Source organism: Neophocaena asiaeorientalis, unplaced genomic scaffold, assembly GCF_003031525.2.
Source record: "Neophocaena asiaeorientalis asiaeorientalis breed wild unplaced genomic scaffold, Neophocaena_asiaeorientalis_V1.1 scaffold556, whole genome shotgun sequence".
NCBI lineage: Eukaryota > Metazoa > Chordata > Mammalia > Artiodactyla > Phocoenidae > Neophocaena > Neophocaena asiaeorientalis.
Window position 1 is genome coordinate 385338 of NW_020171832.1, and position 19997 is coordinate 405334.

At 40.5% G+C, this 19997-nt stretch overlaps 1 non-coding gene across 1 annotated transcript; it reads right to left on the reverse strand.

The window, feature by feature from the left end:
- Positions 1–8356: 8356 nt before the first annotated feature.
- TRNAW-CCA (transfer RNA tryptophan (anticodon CCA)) lies at positions 8357–8429 on the reverse strand. The gene has a single exon. It is a non-coding gene; the product is annotated as a tRNA-Trp (tRNA).
- Between the last annotated feature and the right edge of the window lie 11568 nt (positions 8430–19997).

The following is a 19997-nucleotide window of genomic DNA, read 5'->3' on the forward strand; positions in this document are numbered from 1 at the left end:
GCGGCGAGCGGCGCTCGGGCCATTCCGCCGCCGGGAGCGCAGAAAACCGCGACTGCACTCCCGACCCGGCTCGCTCGCCTGTCACCTCGAGCTCTGCTTTAAAGTGGCTTCCGGTCGCCTCCTCTCGGCAGCCCCGTCGCGGAGGCGGAGCCTGAGAGGCAGGGGGGCTGGGGTGGGGTGAGGGGATCGGGAGCTCAGTGGGTGACGGGTAGGCGGCCCGCCCCGCGTGCGCATGCGCGCTTACTCGCGGGGAGGCGCGCTCGAGGTGTGCGTGCAGCGGCCCCGTGCTCCCTGGAGGGGGCGTGTCCTTTCGCCGCCAGCTGGGTCCCGGAGGGTCTACGTCCGCAAGCGTCCGGGATCGCGTGGCTGTGAGGAGGGGAGGTTCGCACCGTGCGGCGGGCTCCACCTACCTGCAGACAGATGGAGGGTCACTTTGTTCGGAGGAAACTCAGGCACCCGAGGGAGGAGAGGGAGGATGTGAAACGGAACAACCCGTTTCTGTGCGGTTGGCTTTGTTTATTTGCCTCCTCACTAGAGGCCTCCTACCCCTGACGCCACCGACCCCGAGAGGAGGCGATCAGCTGCTATGGCCGTTGCGGCCAGACGGGGTCGCCCGCCCCGTTCCGCACAAGCAGGCCCTGCGGCGCACCATGCCCTGCGATTGCCCGACCTGGTGCACGCATTCCTGTTTCACGGGAAACATTCTCAGCATTGCAGAAGGGAAACCAACCTTTGGGTTTTGACAGTAGAAGCACGTATATGTGTCTTAAAGGCCACAAACACGGTAGAGACTTATTTATTCATTCAACAAATTTGTCGAGTGCCTATTGCATGCCGGGTGAAGTGGAGGCTTAGACTACAGCCCCGATCAGCCAAGACACCTTGCCTGTCCTCATGGAGCTTTCGGAGCACCATGTACTCACCTCTAAAATATACACCGCCTGTGAATTTTCCATATTTTCTGGATTGTAAAATGCCCTGGATGGTGAGTCTGTTGAATAATTTTTCAGCGGTGGAGGAAGAAACACTACGTTAAATTCATATAATCGCCATATATGTGTGTGTGTCGGGCGGGGGGAGAGGCCCTGGTCAAAATCAAAGAAAATTAATCACGACTGTATCCCCAACAGCTGGCAGAAAAAGGAACACAGCTCGCAAAGAGATACTCTCTTCATGTGGCCTGAAATCTAAAGTGGCTTAATTCTGTAACTTGGAGGCATTCTAGGTTGAAAAAGTCAGCTATTACCTTACCAAACATGGAAGCCTGTAAAAAATAAGAGGTTTTTGTAATAAATATTAGGGTTCCAAGCCTTTCTTAAACTGTTCTAAACCAAACTTGAGTGACACATCAGCAAAGAATAGATTAAGGGTAGTATCCTACCCCAGCAGGCTTATTACAAATGGCATCAGGGCAGGTGCGTTGATGCCATTTAAACTAAGGTGAGAATGATATGGACAGAATTCAGGTACTACTAAGTAAAAGTCTAGAATTTCCAGGCTTTACAAATTGTATTGAGACAAAATCTTGATGTGTGCCTACTCACATATGGAATTTCCTAAAAGCAAGTATCTGAGTTTAAATCTACCATTTTACTGTTTGCTTTCTATTTGTTTCATCTGTTCTGTGTTCTTTTCTTTCCTTTCCTGCCTTCTTTTGAAGTATTTTAAATTCTATTCCCTCTCAACAATTAGGTTACTTGTTATACATTCTTTATTCTTTTAGCAGTGTTTCAGTTATTTATTGCTGTGAACAAGTGACCCCAAAACTTATGACTTAAAACAACAACTCTTGTTTGCTTATGATCCGGGATTCTCTGGCTCAGGAATTCAGTCAGGGCGTAGTGCAGATGGCTCATCTCTGCTCCATATCTGGAGTCTCACTTGGGGTGTCTCAGATGGCTGAGGCCTGGCTCAACTAGGGCCACATGTCTTGGGCCTCTGTTCGGGCCCTTGGCTGAATTCCCTGGTTTTCCTCTACAAGGCTTCTTCATGTGGCTAACTTGGGCTTCCTCACAGCATGGACCCCTCTCGGGGTTCCAAGAGGGAGCATTCCAAGAAGACAAGCCTCAATATGCAAGCCTTTGCTTACGTTATGCTTAATAATGTGTTATTGGCCAAAGCAAGTCACACTACCCGGCTCAGAGTCTATGTGGGAGGGGGACTGCTTGAGGCCATGAATATTGGGAGATGCTTAGACTAAGAGCAGATCACCTTAATCCCCAATCAAGGATTAATAATTAAAAGTTACTCCCAGGATGTAGCTCTTTGGAATCCAACTTATTTTTCACCCTCCACTCCCCAGTTACTCCCCTTGAGGCAACAGAGAACTCTAGCTAGTTCTCAACCTCTCCATTACTGTTTTCAGAGTGTCAATTGGCCCAAATGGAAAAATGGCACCAGATTCTGGACTCACCACTCTTGGATCTAGACTTCTCAGACTGCTAAAATTTTACTTCTCCAGAAAATGTATCTTCCACATTGTCTGCCTCAGATGTGATCCCTGGAATATAATGGAGTAGTAAGATCCTCCTGAAGAACAGAACCAGGAATTGACTGATGAAGCAAGGGCAGGGAGTCTTTGCTCTTTCCAACAGGATATGAGATGTTCTATGGACCAGTGACCACTGGGTGTTTCCATCTTCGCCTTTCTGAATAGGAGTTTTACCAACATCATGTACCCTGTCTATCCATCATTACTTAATAGGAGTATTGAGGCAGGTAACTTTTTTAATTGGTGCCGGTCCATGAGGATCCACACTCTTACTGGGGAGTACTCCACATCATTGGGACTCCTGAATCTTGGACTCTAAGCTCATGGCAGAGACTTTGGGATTTTTTCTTTCTTTAAGGGAGGGGATGAGTATTCCTTATATGAGAAGAAGGGAAAGACATTGCTTGTTACCTCTTTCTTATTAGAAAGATCCTGACACTTTTTTTTTGAGGAGAAGGGCTAGCAATGTGCCTAGCCACAAATGCTTTTCCCTAGATCCCATACACTTTTGGGTGGCCATGGATATAGTTCTAGACACACGGTGAAGATGTCTAAAAAGGAATTTTTTTCCTAATGTAGATATACCCCAATTCATTTCTTCCTTTTTTTTCTTCCTCCTAAAATATTAACATGAAGATGGAGATGGAACCTCATGACAAAAATGAAGGTGAACATGATGTGGAAAATATGAAGTCTATAAGCTAAGGATCCTGGAGCAGAATGAGAGGAGGAGCCTGGGTCATTCAGGACATCTTAAAGCTGCTGCAGCAGCCCTAGAGTGGCTACCCCTGGACTTAGTAAGTCTGAAAAATAAACTCCAATTTGGTTAAACTGTTTTCTGTTATGTGTAGCTAAACATATTCTTGGCTAATACATAAACTGTCATAAGTTATCTTCTAACTAGTCTTCCTGCTTGCAGGCTCTACCAGTTAGCAGCAGCATGACCTAGCATGTCAGAAATATAAGAGCTATCACAAAGCAATACATCAACTCCTATAGCATTTGCTGCCAATTCCAGATATGCCAAATTATATGATTAAGAAATACATGTTTATTAAAGAAAAAATAGAAAGTAGAGAGGAGACATAAGACTACCCATAGTTGAAACTTCTCAAGTCCCATTTTAACATTTTCCTATAGTTATGCTGTCTTATTTTATTCACAGGTTTTTCACAATAACATTACAGTGTATTCCTATTTTACCTAACACTATATTATAAGCAGTTTTCCATGTTAACACATGGAAACAAATAGCTTTTAAACAAATAGCTGTTTAACATTCCAAGTAACTATAATAAGTTTTACCTAACTTGTTTCTTGTCACTGAACTTAATTCACTTTTAAAAAAAATCATTCATTCACTGAGTATCTACGACATTCAAGTCACTGGATTAAACATTATAAGTACATGAAGAAGTGGCTCCTATTTGAACGCTCTTCAGAACTACAAAAGACAAAACATAACATTCGACATATATAGCATATGCATGTGCACACTTTCTGTATGTGGCCCTAAGCCATTTAATTGCTTTTAAATATGCTTATAGGATTGAAATATTCTAATTACCTTTCCATGTACTCCTTTTATTGATAATTTCTGTTATCCTTGTCTGCTGGATTTGCTTTAGCGTGACTGATCAGTATAGCACTTCCAATGAACAACTTATGTAAAAGCTGAGACCACCTGAAATTTCAAGTGACCAAAGACCTCCTGTTTTCATTTTTATTAACAGAATACATGCTTCAAAGTATTAATATCTCTTTCTTCCTTTCTGTTTTCACATTTATCAGTAATACTTAATTCCCCAACAACCTTCTGGTGGAAAGATAATCATTTCTGGTTACCACACCAAGAAGGAAACTGACTAGCATGACTCAGAGAGTCATTAAAGACCTGAGATTTGAAAGCAGAGGCCTTGGCTCTTAGCAATGCTGTTCTGAGAACACAGCCAATTTGCATAAATGGCAGATTGACAATTCCTTATCTGTCAGTGCTAAGTCCAAGCTATAATTTTTTCTATGTACATAAGGAAAACTTATTTTCTAACTCAAAGTGCATGTATGTACTGTATTCAAAGTGAAAGAAAAGCCGAATTGATATTATGCAACTGAATTACTGATGTTTTAAAACGTAAAACCTATTATTGAAAATTCTGTCTTGATGTTGTACTAATGGGCCAACTCCTGGAATGTATCTGAAGGAAGATTTCCTAGTTTCCTGAGAGGCAGTTCGGCACCCTTGGATCCTAGAGTAAGAAAAGATTTTGGCTGAAATGTATTTACCTCAAGTGGGTCTTAAATATGGTGTTGGTGGAAGAAGATTGGAAAAAGCTACTAGAGAATATGTCACAGCAACTAAAAGTAGAGAATTTCATCAGCATGAATGGTGAATTAATTCAAAGCTCAGAGGTAGGTTGGTTTAGAGCTTGACATGAACATGCCTTGATAAATGTAAACTTAAGATTCATATTTTCATAAAGTGATAGAATATTCGCTTTGCAGACCATTTCCAAGTTTTAAAAATATTTCTCATTTATAATCTTTTTCTTGAAACTTCTTTTCTCCACCTCTGATGAGGCAACAAGGTACGTATGTCTAGGAAAAGTGAAGGCCTACTGGAAAATGATAGATAAAATATGAATAGGATGAATTCTAAAATGCTTATGCCAGATCACCAGCTATTCTGTTTAGCCAAGATTTGTATTTGTAAACTGCCTAATCATCTGCTGGACTGTTCTTATCTTCACAGGATCCATGACAGCCAAGTGTGCTCTTTCATCCCCTTCATTTTGGACCTGTTGAGTAATTCACACAGCACATAAAGTGCTTTCTGATGTAACTGGTTTTGGTCTATATGAAATGATTCCTTCAGAGAAGTCCCACATTTTTTCCAGGCCATTCATTCAGTTTATTCATTTATTGGGTGTATATGTACCAGGTACTAGTTATGCAATGATGACTAAGATAATTCCTACTTTCTGTCAGTTGTTTGTGAACTGACCACCCAGATCACCTGGGAAAGTTGGCTGCAGATTCCCCAGCCCCACCCTAGACCTCCTAAATCAGAATCTCAGAGGGCAGAGGATTCTGCACTTTGAAGATGTTCTAGGCACTGCTGCTTTAAGAGTTCAGAGTTTAAAACACTCTCGGGTTGGGGAGGTGGACTTGGAGGAGGGGTAGGTAGTGCTGGGAGGGAAAGGAGATGTGGAGGGTATGGCCAAAGAGGAAAACAAATAAATACACTATAGTGTGGTAAGTGCTATAATAGAGTTACACCTGCAAAGTGCTAAGAATACATAGTGAGGAAGAATTAAGCCTGACTATAAATTGTCAGAGGAGAGAATTACCAAGATTTCTTGAAGTATCTAGAATTATTATTCCTTAGAATGTTAAGCAACTCAATTGTTTCTTCTTGAAGTACTCCTAAATTTAATAAGAAAAAAGTTTACTTTTTAAAAAAGTGAATTCCCAAGTAATTAAAGATGATCTTGAAAATTGTATGCAGAGATCATCTGAGTTAACAGCATTTCTACTGTGTAAATTTATCCTAAGGATATAATTAGGGTTATGCACAGGTTTGATTACAAAGCTATTCCCTGCAGCAAATAAATTGTGTCCAACTGCTCATTTTCATCAAGTCCCAGAATCTGTTCTCCATGGACAACTTCCCTGTCCCTACTTTTTATATTGTCTTAAGACATTCTGGACCATAAATAGTTCCCAGTCTTGCTGTTCAGGCTCTGTAAAACCAGTACTCTATCCCTACAGTAAACACTGTTTCCAGTGACAAAAACAGAAGTTAGGAATTTAATTCATCAGTAGCCCTGGCCAGCCACACTGGGCAAGATCGTGTACAGAGCATAAATTTTAATGCTAATGTCCAAACTCAATATGGTGATTTTGGCAGATTGGACATCCTAGCCATTCACTGAAAAGAGATGGCTCTGAAGTGCACTTGCCTTTCACCTCTGACTCCTCTACAGGCACGTAGCTCCTAGACCATAGGTTTGCAACTTGGCCTGTGATAATCACTTGAGCCACTGACTATATATATGTGTACACACACACACACCCTATATGTATACATCTGTTTCCAGTCTCTACACAAGACCAGTCAAACCAGAATCTCTCAGGTGGGGCTGGTGCGTTGAATATAGACTGTCTTATTTATCTTTTCCTCTCTGGTTCCCAGGAGAGCACTTGACATTATCAGGTACTTAATGTCCTATTCACTCATTCATTCATTCAACCCATTTACTGAGTATTTATGTTCTAGACATTTCTAAGTGCTAGGGATACTAGAGAATAGAACAAATGGTTAACTCTTATCAAATATTCTAATGGGAGGAGACAGACAGGTGATATCAGGTAGTGACGAAAGCTGTAAAAATAAGACATGTTAAGGGTGGACAACCACATAGTATATCACACAAGGACACATTGAGAGTAATTATTCACAATTATGTTAAGACGATGCCAATAAAACCAGGACTGTCCTGGATAAATCGAGATGTATAGTCACTCTGGGTAAGATGGTGCTTTTTAAAAATGGTGTGCTGTTCAGGAAAGGCATTTCCTAAAGGGAAACATTTAAGCAGAAGTCTGAGGAAGATAAAGGAGCTAGCCATGAGGATATCAGGGGAAGAGCATTCCAGGTAGATGGAATAGCATCTGAAGTAGAGGCAAGCTTGGCATATTAGAAAAAAAATCAGAGAGGCCAGTTTGATTGGAGTGGAATGAATGAAAGGAAGTTCTGCTGAAGAGGTCAAAGGGGTGGCCAGAGACCAGATCTCATATCTTTTAGGCCCATGGTAAGGAGTTTGGACTCCAACGTGAGACAGAAATCTATATAATTTACATTTTAAAAGGATTACTCTGGCTACTGGCTGTAGAAGAGCCTTGTAGGATGGCAGTAGTAAAAGCAGGAAGATCATTTATTGGTGTAGGCAAGAGATTATGGTAGCCTGGACCAGTGTACTAACCGTGGCAGTGGCGAGATGTGATTAGATTCTGGAAGCATGATAAGGGTAGAACTGAGAGGATTTGCTGTTGAATTGGACATAGTTTATGAGGGAAACTGAAGAACCAGGGATGATCCCTCAGTTTTCAGCTTAGCAATTAGGAAAATGGAATTGTCATTTATTGAGATGGGTGAAGATTGTGGAAGGCAGGCTTTTGGGAGCAAAGGGAAACAAGAGTGTAGTTTTGGACACATTAAGAGGAGATGGTTAGGGGCTTCCCCGGTGGTCCAGTGGTAAAGAATCCACCTTCCAAGGCAGGGGACACGGGTTCGATCCCTGGTCAGGGAACTAAGATCCCACATGCCATGGGGCAACTAAGCCCATGCGCCACAACTACTGAGCTCACATGCCTCAACGAGAGAGCCCGTGCACCACAACTACAGAGCCCACAGGCCCTGGAGCCTATGCGCCACAACTAGAAAGAGAAAACCCGCACACCACAACTAGAGCGAAGCCTGCACGCCACAACAAAAGATCCGGTAGGCCTCAGCAAAGATCCCGTGTGCCGCAACTAAGACCCAACGCAGCAAAAAAAAAAGAGGAGATGGTTAGTAGATAAGAAGACTAGAGTTTAGGAGAAAAGTTGGGACTGTTTGCTATCATATCTAAGAATTTCCCCATTTCTAAACCTACATGGTGAATACATTGGTTCCTCCATTTGACATAAAGGTTAATTAGGAGGGCCTAAATATGTGTCTTTTATTTTATTTTATTTAAACTTAGGGACCCTGGTGGGACTAGGGCTAGCTTTTATTTTATTTTTTAAAATATTTACTTATTTATTTGGCTGCGCTGGGTCTTAGTTGCAGCACACGGGATCTTCATTGTGGCATGCGGGATCTAGTTCCCTGACCAGGAATTGAACCTGGGCCCCCTGCATTGGGAGCACGGAGTCTTAACCACTGGACCACCAGGGAAGTCCCTAAACGTGTGTCTTTTAAAAAGAGTACTGGGCTGCATTCTTCATTTGTAGATGAGGGAGATTTATTTTCACAAAGCCTGAAAGTGAGGTGTTGCCCAGTGATGTCCACTCATTTCATATTTCTCCAGCTGAGGCAAACTGTAATCCCTATAAATCTAAGCTAATTTACAGTTCCTATTACCTAACTTTGTCAATGAAGACCCCATTCGGGGAAGCTGAGTAAGAAATTAGAGTCTAAAGAAACAGGTGACACTTGTGTGTTCTATGAGTTTACAGAAAGAAAAATATCCAAGTCAAGCATATTACAGTATGAAAATTAACAATTGGTACAGGTGCATACAAGTTTCTAGCAATGTAAGCCTAAGTCTGGCTTTAAAACAGAAATCTATAGTATCAATTAGAGTTCCCATTATTTATTGACTTCTTGCCTACAAAACAGCTGTCTTTTATTTTCAAATGCAAAACAGATGGAAATTTACTCTATCAGGGAAATCTATATTAAACAAAATATTTGCAACATTATTTGCTGTATTATTTTGACTTCATCACCTGCCTGAGACTCTGACTTTTTTCACTTTCTGAAGACTTAACTAAATTGGAAATCAAGGATCTGAACTGGCTTTTTCTCGATGATTACTGAAACCTAGGAAAACTCTTGGTTTCAAAGTTTTGTAAAGTCATCAAAAAAACAGTGTGTCTTTGGTTAAAAATAATGTTCTATAGACATGAAATCAACGTGACCATAAGAGAAATGGAAACCGAAACTGTTTTTTTAATCAGACTTCAAAGGTAAAAGCCAGGAAATTTTAGCTGCATCAACAAAACCCTACATGAGGACCTGTTGGTAAAAATAAGTGGGCTAATTGCGTAGATAAGCGAACCAGAAAAGGACTTGTTGATTGACAATTATTTTTATTCATTCTTCTATCTTACTGAATGCCTGCCACAAGCAGTCGCTGAGTGTGCAATGGTGAGCAGAACAGACATGATCCCTGCCTTCACATAGGATATGGAAGATGACAGGTTTTACTTGAATAATCACTCAGAACAACCTAAACTTACAAACCTCACTAAGTTCTTTGCAGAAGAGCATGGTGCCATCACTGAGACCTACCTAGGCTGGGAGAGCCAGGGAAGGCTTCCTTGGCGAAGAAATATTTGACTGAGCTCTGATGATTAAGTAAGCATTAACTAGCTCAGAGGGAGATGGGTGGGAGAAACGAACAGCGGTCAGGAGATGGGAACGGCAAGTGCAAAGCCAGAATTGTGAAGGTGTGGCATGCAAAAAAGAGTGAGTGGGTTTGGAAAGCAGAAAGTGAGAGGGAGAGTGGCTGGAGATGATTTGGGGATGTAGACGTTCAGGCTTAATTAACAATTCTGCAGAAAGATAGGCAGTCACTGAAGTGTTTAAATTAGAAAGATGATGTGACCATACTTTATTTTTAAAAGTCAACTCTGGGGTCAGGAGAACTACCACTTCTAGTAATGGATTAGGTAATTCAGGCTAGCACCTTACCCAGAAAACCCACAAAAGCTGGAAAAAAAATACTTTAAAAATTACTCCAAGAGCTGACACAAAGATTTAAGGTAATAAGACCGGAGAGAAGAAAACTCAGAGGTGAGCAGAACATTTCAAGCCACTTTTTCCAAAGAGGTGGCTAAGAAGCTGAACAGAACTTTTGACAGACTAGCAGGGATAGGGGTATAAAAACTGAAGTTCAGGGAAGGTCAAAGGGAGTGACGCCAGGTTTTGGGTTGGGACCCAAAGAGCTGCATTGGGAGTGAGGGTAAACCAGAAATAGACCAGCCCTCCCAGCTTCAAATCCTCTCAGGTTCTCCAATTGGATTAAAATGATCTAGGATTGCTAGTGGCCTTAACCTCTTGCCAGAAGCAAACATAAATCCTCCTTGGAGAAAGCTAATATTATTGTAGGCCTCCAACTATTTGTACAATTATCCAAATGCAATATCTGGCACTCAATTAAAAGCAACCAAATAAGCATTCCAAACTAATGGGATATGTCAAAAGACACAGAAGCCAGATTAAAGGTCCTCCTACTAGCCAAAACAGGGCAATCTGAAAGATAAAAATAATGATGGCAATTCATTATAGCATATTGAATGAAAAAGGATCCATGAGTCAATTAAAATACTCAAAAAAAAGGCAGGGGGTGGGGGTAGGGTGCAAGAGAGGAAGGAAAGCTCTTCTTTACAGAAAAATGTCAGGTAATAAATGTAGATGGATTGATGGGATTAGAAAATCTTCATTTTGTAACCACCAAAATAATAACTGAGAAGGGAAGGATTATCAATGGATGTTAACGCTACTGGGTGAAAGATTGGAAAATAAAATATTCACATAGTCTCTAAGTACCTCCTTATACAGTACTCATTAATAATTAAAGGAAAGAGGTAATCTGACAAAGAAATCTCACACACCACCTTAACCCAATGATAAAACTTAAATGACTATGAACAGACATTATATACCTTGTGATATGATGAACAAAAGAGGACAAACCATCATCTATGTAGCATTCTTGTCAAATGTATACATCTGTTGAACTTTGATTACAGGTAAGGCATGTGTTAGGAGTCGTGGGAGAATGAGACCTAAAGATATCATAACTTTGTTTTCTCTGAATTCAAGTTTATAAACTAGTTCATGAGACAAGCCATCCATGAAAATTATATTACAAGAATTACTTTGTTTGCCAAGAGTAAAACAACAATATTTCAAAGATTTTCTTCAAATGCCCACCTGGTCATCCAAGACTCTAGCCCTCCTATATGAACTTATCAGTAGAAAGAGTTACCACTGAAAGCAGTGCTTTAATGAAGACAGAGTTTGATATGGAAATCTCTAATTTGCCTGCTGAGCTATATGGCAATTTAATTCAACAAAAAATTAGAGACTCTATTATGCCCTGGCAACTGGCTGAGCACTGGGCATATATCTCCACAGAACTTTGCTAAAAGGCAAATCTTCCCCTGGGAGATGTGCCTTTTTAAATTGCTGGTAGTCATTTCACTTTGAATATAAGGGTTTTCAGTCTTTTCTTGAGAGCAGATTTTGATTGGGATAGAGAATGTACAGGCATTTGAGCACCCAAGGGGTGAAAAGAGAGACTCTCCTAGAAATAACAGAATGAAGGGAATGGATGATGGAATTTCAGTCAGTCATAAGAATGTGTGGCAGGGTTGAGGGAGTTACTTAGAGTAGTTTGGTTTTTTTTTTTTTGAGAGAAGAGGATTGGTTGGTTACTTGGTTAAGGAGAGAGAAAGGAATAAAAAGGAGAGAAGGACATTACAGAAATTTCACCATACCTTACCATAGCTACCTGGGCACTGGTTGGGAAATGGGAGGAGGGCAGGTGAAAGAAACAAGTTCTAGAACATAAATATCTAGATCTAAGCATGAGAGAACAATCACACAAATCCAAGTAGTGGGACACTCTACAGAACTCATTAAAGAATATGAATGTCAGGAGAAGAAAAGGAAAAAAAAAGCAGCAGAACTATTCTACGTTAAAGGCAACTAAAGGCTATGTTTGGCCTTTATGTAGCCATTGGATTTTAAAAAATGCTACAAAGGATATTATTCAGACAGTTGGGAAAATTTGAATACATAATGAATATTAGATATGGTATCAATGTTAAAGTTCTTCAGAGTGGTAAGAGAGGTACTGTGATTACCTAGAAGAATGCCCCGTTCTTAAGAGATAGAGATACATGTTGAAATATTTAGGGGATGAAGCATCATGATATCTGCAGAGTACTTTCAAATGGCTCAGGCAAAAAAAAAATATATATGTATACATATATGCAGTCCTCACTTTGCATCGTAGTACAGGACTCAGAAATGACTGTGTAAAGTGAATCTGTGCAAACTTAATTTTAATAATCAATGGGGAAAATTACCACTGTTGCGTGACCTTTCAACAGTTTTGTCAAAACACTATGAACTCTTATGGTCAGTTATAAATGTAGGAAAATGAAATACTAGTAAAACTAATTTTTATTTAGTATACTGTAATTTAAACCATTAGAAACATTGAGGATTAAAATATTTTCTTTGTAAAACAGAGTAGTTTGAACAGTTCTTCTGATCACATAACTAACTATATAGAATCTTCTCTATGCCTTTGCAAATTGTCATACTCCTTTCTAAGTTTGGATCAGCTTGCATCCTTTTATCATTTGCACTTACAATGCTGTGAAATATCTCCAAAAGCTCTTTTAATGTGAAGTTTTTGCTAATGTCACTTCCCCCCAGGACATCTTCATCCTTTTCATCACAACCACTTTCCTCATTAATCTTGATAGGTTTGCCTTCACTAAGTTCCTCTGGCTGCATATCTAGAGTGTTTCTAATGGTGGCAGTGTCAATATTCCCAGTTCTGTCTTCTACAACTCCATTTATGTTTGATTGGAATTTCACTTTTAGCATTATCACGTTTAATTTCTTTCCTGCACTTTCATCTTTTTTGATCAGTATCCATTTTTATAAAATGTCATGTGAGTTTATCACTGAGAGACAAGGAGGCAACACAATTGCATGCTTTGCTGTCTGCATGAACTGAGTAACAGATGTGCAGTGACCAATCATGGATTTTTGAAAGAAGTGTCATGATTGGTCACTGTCACCGATCATCATGGGCATCTGTTCATTATGTAGCTATTTGAAGCTCTGGCAGGGAAGTCTTTACACAATTACAGTAAGTATACCATGGTAACTGAAATTTGAATCATGTCATTGTGTAACTGTGTGTGTGTGTGTGTGTGTGTGTGTGTATACACCTATTTATGTGTGTGAATCTCAGTAAAGTGTATATAGGGGCCCACTGCACTATTCTTGCAGCTTTTCTGTAAATTTTGAATTTATCATAATAAAAGTTAGAGCGGGATGGGGGGAATAAGCAGTTCATGGAGGAGACAAGACAATGAAATGGAAAATCTGGAGAAACAACAGACAACAAAAACAGACCAACAGGGAATCCAGAGAATAGAAAAGGCTGTGGAACCAAACTCCTTGGGTTTGAATCCCACTTTACTCATCAGCTGTGTGATCTTGGGCAAGTTATGTAATCTCTCTGAATCTGTTTCCTCTTTAAAAAATGGAGATAAAAATACTACCTACTTCACAGGGTAATACGATGACTAAATAATTTGCATATATGAAGTACCTAGCATAATAGTGATGCACAGTACTTTATACAGTGTAAGCTGTTACAGGTTCGTTAATCTAGGGGAGACTTTAGTATATTTAGACACTGATAGGAATCCAGATGGAAGAAGGGATAATTAATGGTGTATGGTTCCTAAGAAGGTAAGAGGGAATGAGATCCAAAGAAGAAACAGAGGCACTGGTCTTGGACCAAAGGGGGAATATCTCTATTTTAACAGGAGGGAAAGAGAATAGGATGGGTGCAGTTGAAGGTTGGGTGGCAAATTTGCTAGGGAGAAGGTGTTACAGTATAATGACTTCGGTTTTGTGTTTCTAAAGTGTGGTGCACAGCTGCCTGGGTGCAGGCATGGAGGCTGTAGAGTTCATCCAGGATGGAGGTTTTTCCAGATTGATGTGAGGAAAAGATAAGAAGACAAGGAAATTTATGGCATTGGCAGGAGGATTACTGAGAGTAGGAACCATGAAATCTAACCTGTGATGCAGGGAGGTGGGAGAAGGCTAGTGGTGAAAGTAAATGGGACCACGAATTAGGGAAGGGTCCCCTTAAGGTCAAGGAATGGTCCTAGTGAAAATTGTTTAACAAAGGAACTAGCCATTTCCTAAATTAGGGAGCAGTGTACTATGTAAACAGGATGTTCAGTTGGGGCTCTTTCTGTTTTAGTTTTGGCCTAAAGACTGAGAAGAAAACAATAGGTGCTATAATGAGGGGCTATACCACCAATGCAGAACTTGTAAAGAGGGGTCAAACTGGTTTTGTGACCTTTAATCCACCCAACTGGAGTTTGTATAAGCACAAGAGCTGAAAAATTGAGAGAAGTTTTCTTTGGAGAATTGTTGGAATACCTTGGCTTTTTCTTTCCGTGCCCACCCCCCCAGGTGAAGGGAATGGTTCTCCTCTCTTCTTAAACCAAGTGAGAGAGATACTTTAAGGAAGCAACCTGAAGAGCTTCAAATGTGCCTCCTTAAGTTTGAAAAGTGTAAGGACTGGTAAGAGAAGCTCTGACCAAAGGGGAGGGGGGGAGCGGTAAGGCGGCATTGGGAGCACCCCTCCCAGCGGTGGGTATTTCTCCTAGACCACGTGGGGGCCTGTGGGAAGAGGCAGTCAGGAGCTATCTCAGATTTCAAGACGGGCTGGAAGGAGCTGCCACCAGATGGCCAGGGGCTGAGGAAGGAATTGTAGGAAGCCAGTAGGAGGCAAGAGACATTGCTTCCGCACATTAATGAGATAATGCCAACAAGGTCCAGGGTGTGGCTGTGGGACAGGCTGGCTCTGAAGGAGTGAGTAGAAGGTCACTGAGGGTGAAGAGGTCAAGAAATGAAAGGTCTGGTGCTGGCAGAGTCATCTTTGTGACTCTGATGATGACGTACCCACGATGTTGGCGAAGGTTGGGGTAAAGACTGCAAGCCATATGTCCAAAGCCAGTGGTTCTCAAACTTGAGGGAGCCTTAGAAGATACAGAGACAGGCTGGTTGAAGCAGGATAGGGCCTGGACTTCTGTGTATTTTTACCGAGTTCCCAGGTGATCTGGAATATCCAGAAGAGTTTGAGAACCACTGCCCAGTATTTAGTGCAAAGAACAGAAGACTGTTCAGTACATAACAATATCTACCAGAAGAAAGGAAGAGAGGGTAGTTTAGCCAAATAGCAGGGCCCCCTGGAAGCAATTTTTTGTTAGAAAAGGGTAGGGAAGTAGTGGTCTGGAAACAGTAATGGGGACAACTAGCCTTCCAACTCATTATCCATAACTATCACTTTTCTTTCCCCCTTTCCTCCCTCCCATCCCTTCCTTGATGTGAACATGAGTGTTGTGGGCTGAACTGTGTCTCCTCAAAAAAAGAAAAAAGATAGGTTGAAGTCCTTATCCCTAGTACTTTAGGCTGTGAACTTAATTGGAAACAGGGTCACAAAAGTTTGGAAATGGACATAATTAGTTAAGATGAGGTCATACTGGAGTAGGGTGGGCCCTAATCCAACATAATTAGTGTTCTTGAGAGACGGCAGCCACATGCAGACACAGAATACCACGTGAGGATGAAGGCAGAGACTAATTATGCAGCTGTAAACCAACAAACACCAAAGGTCGCTGGCCAACCACCAGAAGCTAGAAAGAAGCAAAGAAGACTTCTTCTGCAGGTTTCAGAAGAAGGCATGGCCCTGCCAACACCTTGATTTGGGGCTCCTAGCCTTCAGAACTGGGAGACAATACATCTCTGTTGTTCTAAGCCACCCCTTTGTGGTACTTTGTTGTGGCCACCCTAGGACACTAATACAATAACGAATACAATGAGATAGTCCTTTCTTGATGTACCATACATCATCTCTATCATGTTCTACCCATGTTGTGTCCCTGTCCCCTTTGCATTGAACTTACAGTCTCTCTCAGGACACTGAGGACCCACATGTAAGTCAATGGATGTCCTATGAACAAGGAAAAGTTCACTGCTCGACGTGCTTAAGCTGAAATACAATACACTTTGTGCTCTTGATGGAGCAGTCAGCCTCCACACTGGCTTCTGCACTTGTTATTGACAAATGACTCAGTTCATATAAGATGGGTGGCTTATTTGAGTAGGTGTATGTTAAAGTTATTTTGAAAAAAGGAAAAGGAGTCTGTAAAATATACCTGCATGCAACTCTCACAAGAAAGTGTTCCCATGAGGAATCTTAAAACAGTCTAAACCAAAGTGCTGAGAAAAGTTCTCAGTAATCATATATAATGGGTTCCACTTCCAAAAGTCCTCCCACCTCCTCTGATTTTCATAGCTATTTTCTCCTTCCCAACACTGAAAGAAAGTCTTGGGCCATGGAGTGGCTCAAGAGACCACACTAACTGACCCAAGAAAGATGAAGTTCTTGATTTATTTAGCAAAGGCTACAGAAACCAAGCAGAAGTAAGGTACCACTCAGAGCAGGAACAGAGAGAGACAGCATATCTCATTCAGCTTTCTCCAACCTGCCACGGTCATGCCTCTGAAATGTCAGATCAAGACATATCTTGTGGCCCAGAAATGCTACTTCTAGAAATTTCGCTTACAGAAAAAAACTGTAGGGCCACGGAAAGGGCTAAGGTGGCTTGTAGATTCTAGAGAGAGGATGGAGTCAGTGGCTACTAGCTGAGGTGAGTAGTTCAAGCCTCATGTCTGGAAGACAGGTTAGATGCTAAATCTCTTTTACATCAGGACCTTGAGCAGGGACAGTACGAGGGGACCTGGTATGTTAAAAGGGCATCTGGGCCAGAGATGCCTGTCCCAGCTTTGGCTGCACATACATGGTTCCAAAGTTCTCAATTCATAATCCAGCCTCCTGTAAGATATTATCACTCAGATGTTCTGTAGCAACCTGAAGCTCACCGTACCTAAAAACTTAGTTCATTTCAGCCCCATCTCCTTCCCCAGATCTGTCTCTTTTTTTTTGAATTTCCTTTTTATATGCTATCCTAATCTCCCCAAAGACTTATCTACTTGTACTGTCTTAAATTGCTCACCTCTGTCATGCTCTCCAAACTACCTGATTAAGGCCTCCAGTGACCTTGGTGTTGTCCAATCTAATGGTCACTTTATTATCCTCACGCTCACTTCTCAGTAGCCTTCAAGCTGCACACTTCTCAGTTGACCATTCTCTTCTCTTGACCTCTGGTACATTACACATCCCAGTTTCCTTCCTATTTCCTTTCCCCATTCCTTCTCTATCTTCTTACACTATCCTCTTCAATCTCTGAAATATGGAGTCCCACTAACATATCTTTAAATACTATTTTAATTAAATAAATATACATTGTATATAAATATTATATACACTGATCAACCATATATCCAGTAGGCTCCAGATTGTAAACATAATTACTAACTTGCCATCTCTCTCTCAATCTCTCTCAGGCATCTCAAACACAACATAGCCCCAGTCAAACTTTTTTTTTTTTTTTCCAGTCAAACTCTTGATTCTCTTTCAAAGTCTCCCAGCTCTACCTGTCCTCCCCCAGTCTTCCCAACTCAGACAGTGGTATATTCAGTATCATGCAACTGTGCAAGCCAGAAACCTCTGCCTTTCCCTCATCTCCTACATCTAACTCATCTGTAAGCCCTATGGTTCTACCTTCACAAAAAATCTTAAATGTATTTCTCTTTATTCCTCTTCTACCACTTTGGTCTAAGCCAACACCTGGCCTCTGTGCTGATTTCTCTGATACACCTCTTGTCACCCTCACCCCAACCCCAATCTCTTCACCCAAACAGTCAGAAAGTAAAATTTTAAGAACATCATACCGTGGCCTACCAGGTCATGCATGATGTGGCTTTCGCTAGCCTCTTCAAGCTCATCTCATTCCTTCGCCCACAGAGCTTAAACCTCTTGTCCTTTCAGTTCCTGGCACCAGCCCAGCTCTTTCTCAGTTTCAGTTTTGCATAAACTGTTCCCTTTTCCTTGAACACTTTCAGCCTACTCCTTTTATGTTTATTCCCTTTGCCTAATTACACTTGACATTAGGTACCGTAGTTGACACATAGTAGTCTTTGAATCAGTATTTGCCGAATGAGGGCAACAAGTGGATCTGACTAGTAAATTCTACCAACAATCCATTGGTCAATGAGTAGGACAAGGGGAAACCACTTACTCTATGCCAGAAAATACCTGCTAGAAAAACAGGATGAAGTTCATAAGGATATCCAAGACTGGTGCTTCTTTTCCTTAAGGATTCTATAATCTCATTGGACGCATAAGAAAGTAACCAAAATACTGAAAGAACAATATTTAGCTAGCATGAGACACTTTAAATTCTTTCAGAAAAATGTAAGGTATAAATCACAAATTAATAATACTCACTAAAGCAGCAGTATAGAAAGGTGACTAATTGCCAAGTGATTAGTATAGATTTGTGGTTCCCAATGTTTTCATCACCTCGTATTTGTTTCATTATGCTTTTCCCTCATTATTTTTTTAAAAAATATGTCTAGTAAACAAACTATATTTATCATATGCAATAATATACTTTTCCATTTTTAATCATATGTAATGCCTTAGTTAGACATATATAACCCCTAATTAGAGCGCTTAATCAGCATGCTATAAAAATATGCAAGCCAAAAGTACAGTCAGGTAGCTCTTATTATCGACTGAATTTTCATTGGGCTTTTTGAAATATTTAAAATATCTTGCAAAACTCCCTTCAAGTATTCCATTCAAATCTTTAGCCTATGTATTTTGTAAAGAAAATAATACACTTTATATCTAGTTTTCTTCATAAAAGTTTCCCTGTGCTCTTTGCTGATTAGTAACTGTAAAGTGAATCAGATTATTTGAGGGAGAGAAACTCATCATTGTGGTATTTTGATAATAAGTTATTCAAGGTTTAGATAGTCTACCAGCCCCCAAATACGTAGCAGACAGCAAAGCATTGCTCTACGTCACAGCAGATGCCACCACGGAATCTAACACGCCTCCTCTTTTCTTCAATGTTTGCCATGAAGCAGTAGAGACAGGAATGGAGAAGAAAGAAATGAATAAAACTTTCCTTTTTAATGGAACTATTGGGTATCTTTTAATTCTGTCTTTATGATAGGAAGTAACACTACATGCTAGTCAAACTGATTTGACCACTAAAACTGTTTTTCTTCTGTACTTGTTATGTAACTTTAATCATCTTAGACACCAGGACATGAATTCTTAATTTCCACCAAGCGGAGGAACAACATGTAAGTATTTTATATCCATAAAATGAACACTTCTCCATGTGCTTTAGAAGTGTCAGAAATAAACCAATGATATTTTTCAAGTGGTCATTTTGACAACATTTCCTAAAAACTGACCACTTCAGCAAAATCAGTGTTTCTATAGAGGTGTTCAAGATATGCAAGCAAATCATATTACAACATTTCTAAAGAAGAGGAATGTTAACCATAAAATTATCAAGCAACTTAACACCGGAACTCAAAATATTTCAATTCATAATTTTGCTAACAGGTGCTGATTCTTCTATATTTTTATAGCTTTTGTGGGGGAAGCAAGCTGTAGTTTAGTTGGTGGAAGTTTTATGTTACTAGACAAATGCTTGATCAAGTTTTTTGGTTCTTAATGCACCCTACGATGGATCCAAATTTCCACTTTTTTCCTTCAAGATGATCACAAACATCCCCATCTTCAGACCTTAAAGGCCTTTACAAATGAACATTTTCCTCCACATTTTAACCACAGACAAAACAACTGCAGCGACTCTTCTGAGGTTATTTGTAGCCTCTGCAAAGCTGGAATCCAAAGCTGTAGGTTCTTTTTCATTAGATACTTAAAATTTTTTCTTTTATTGTGGTAATGTCCTTAACATAAAGTATGCCATTTTAACCATATAGTTCAGTGGCATTAACTACATTCACAATGTTGTACAA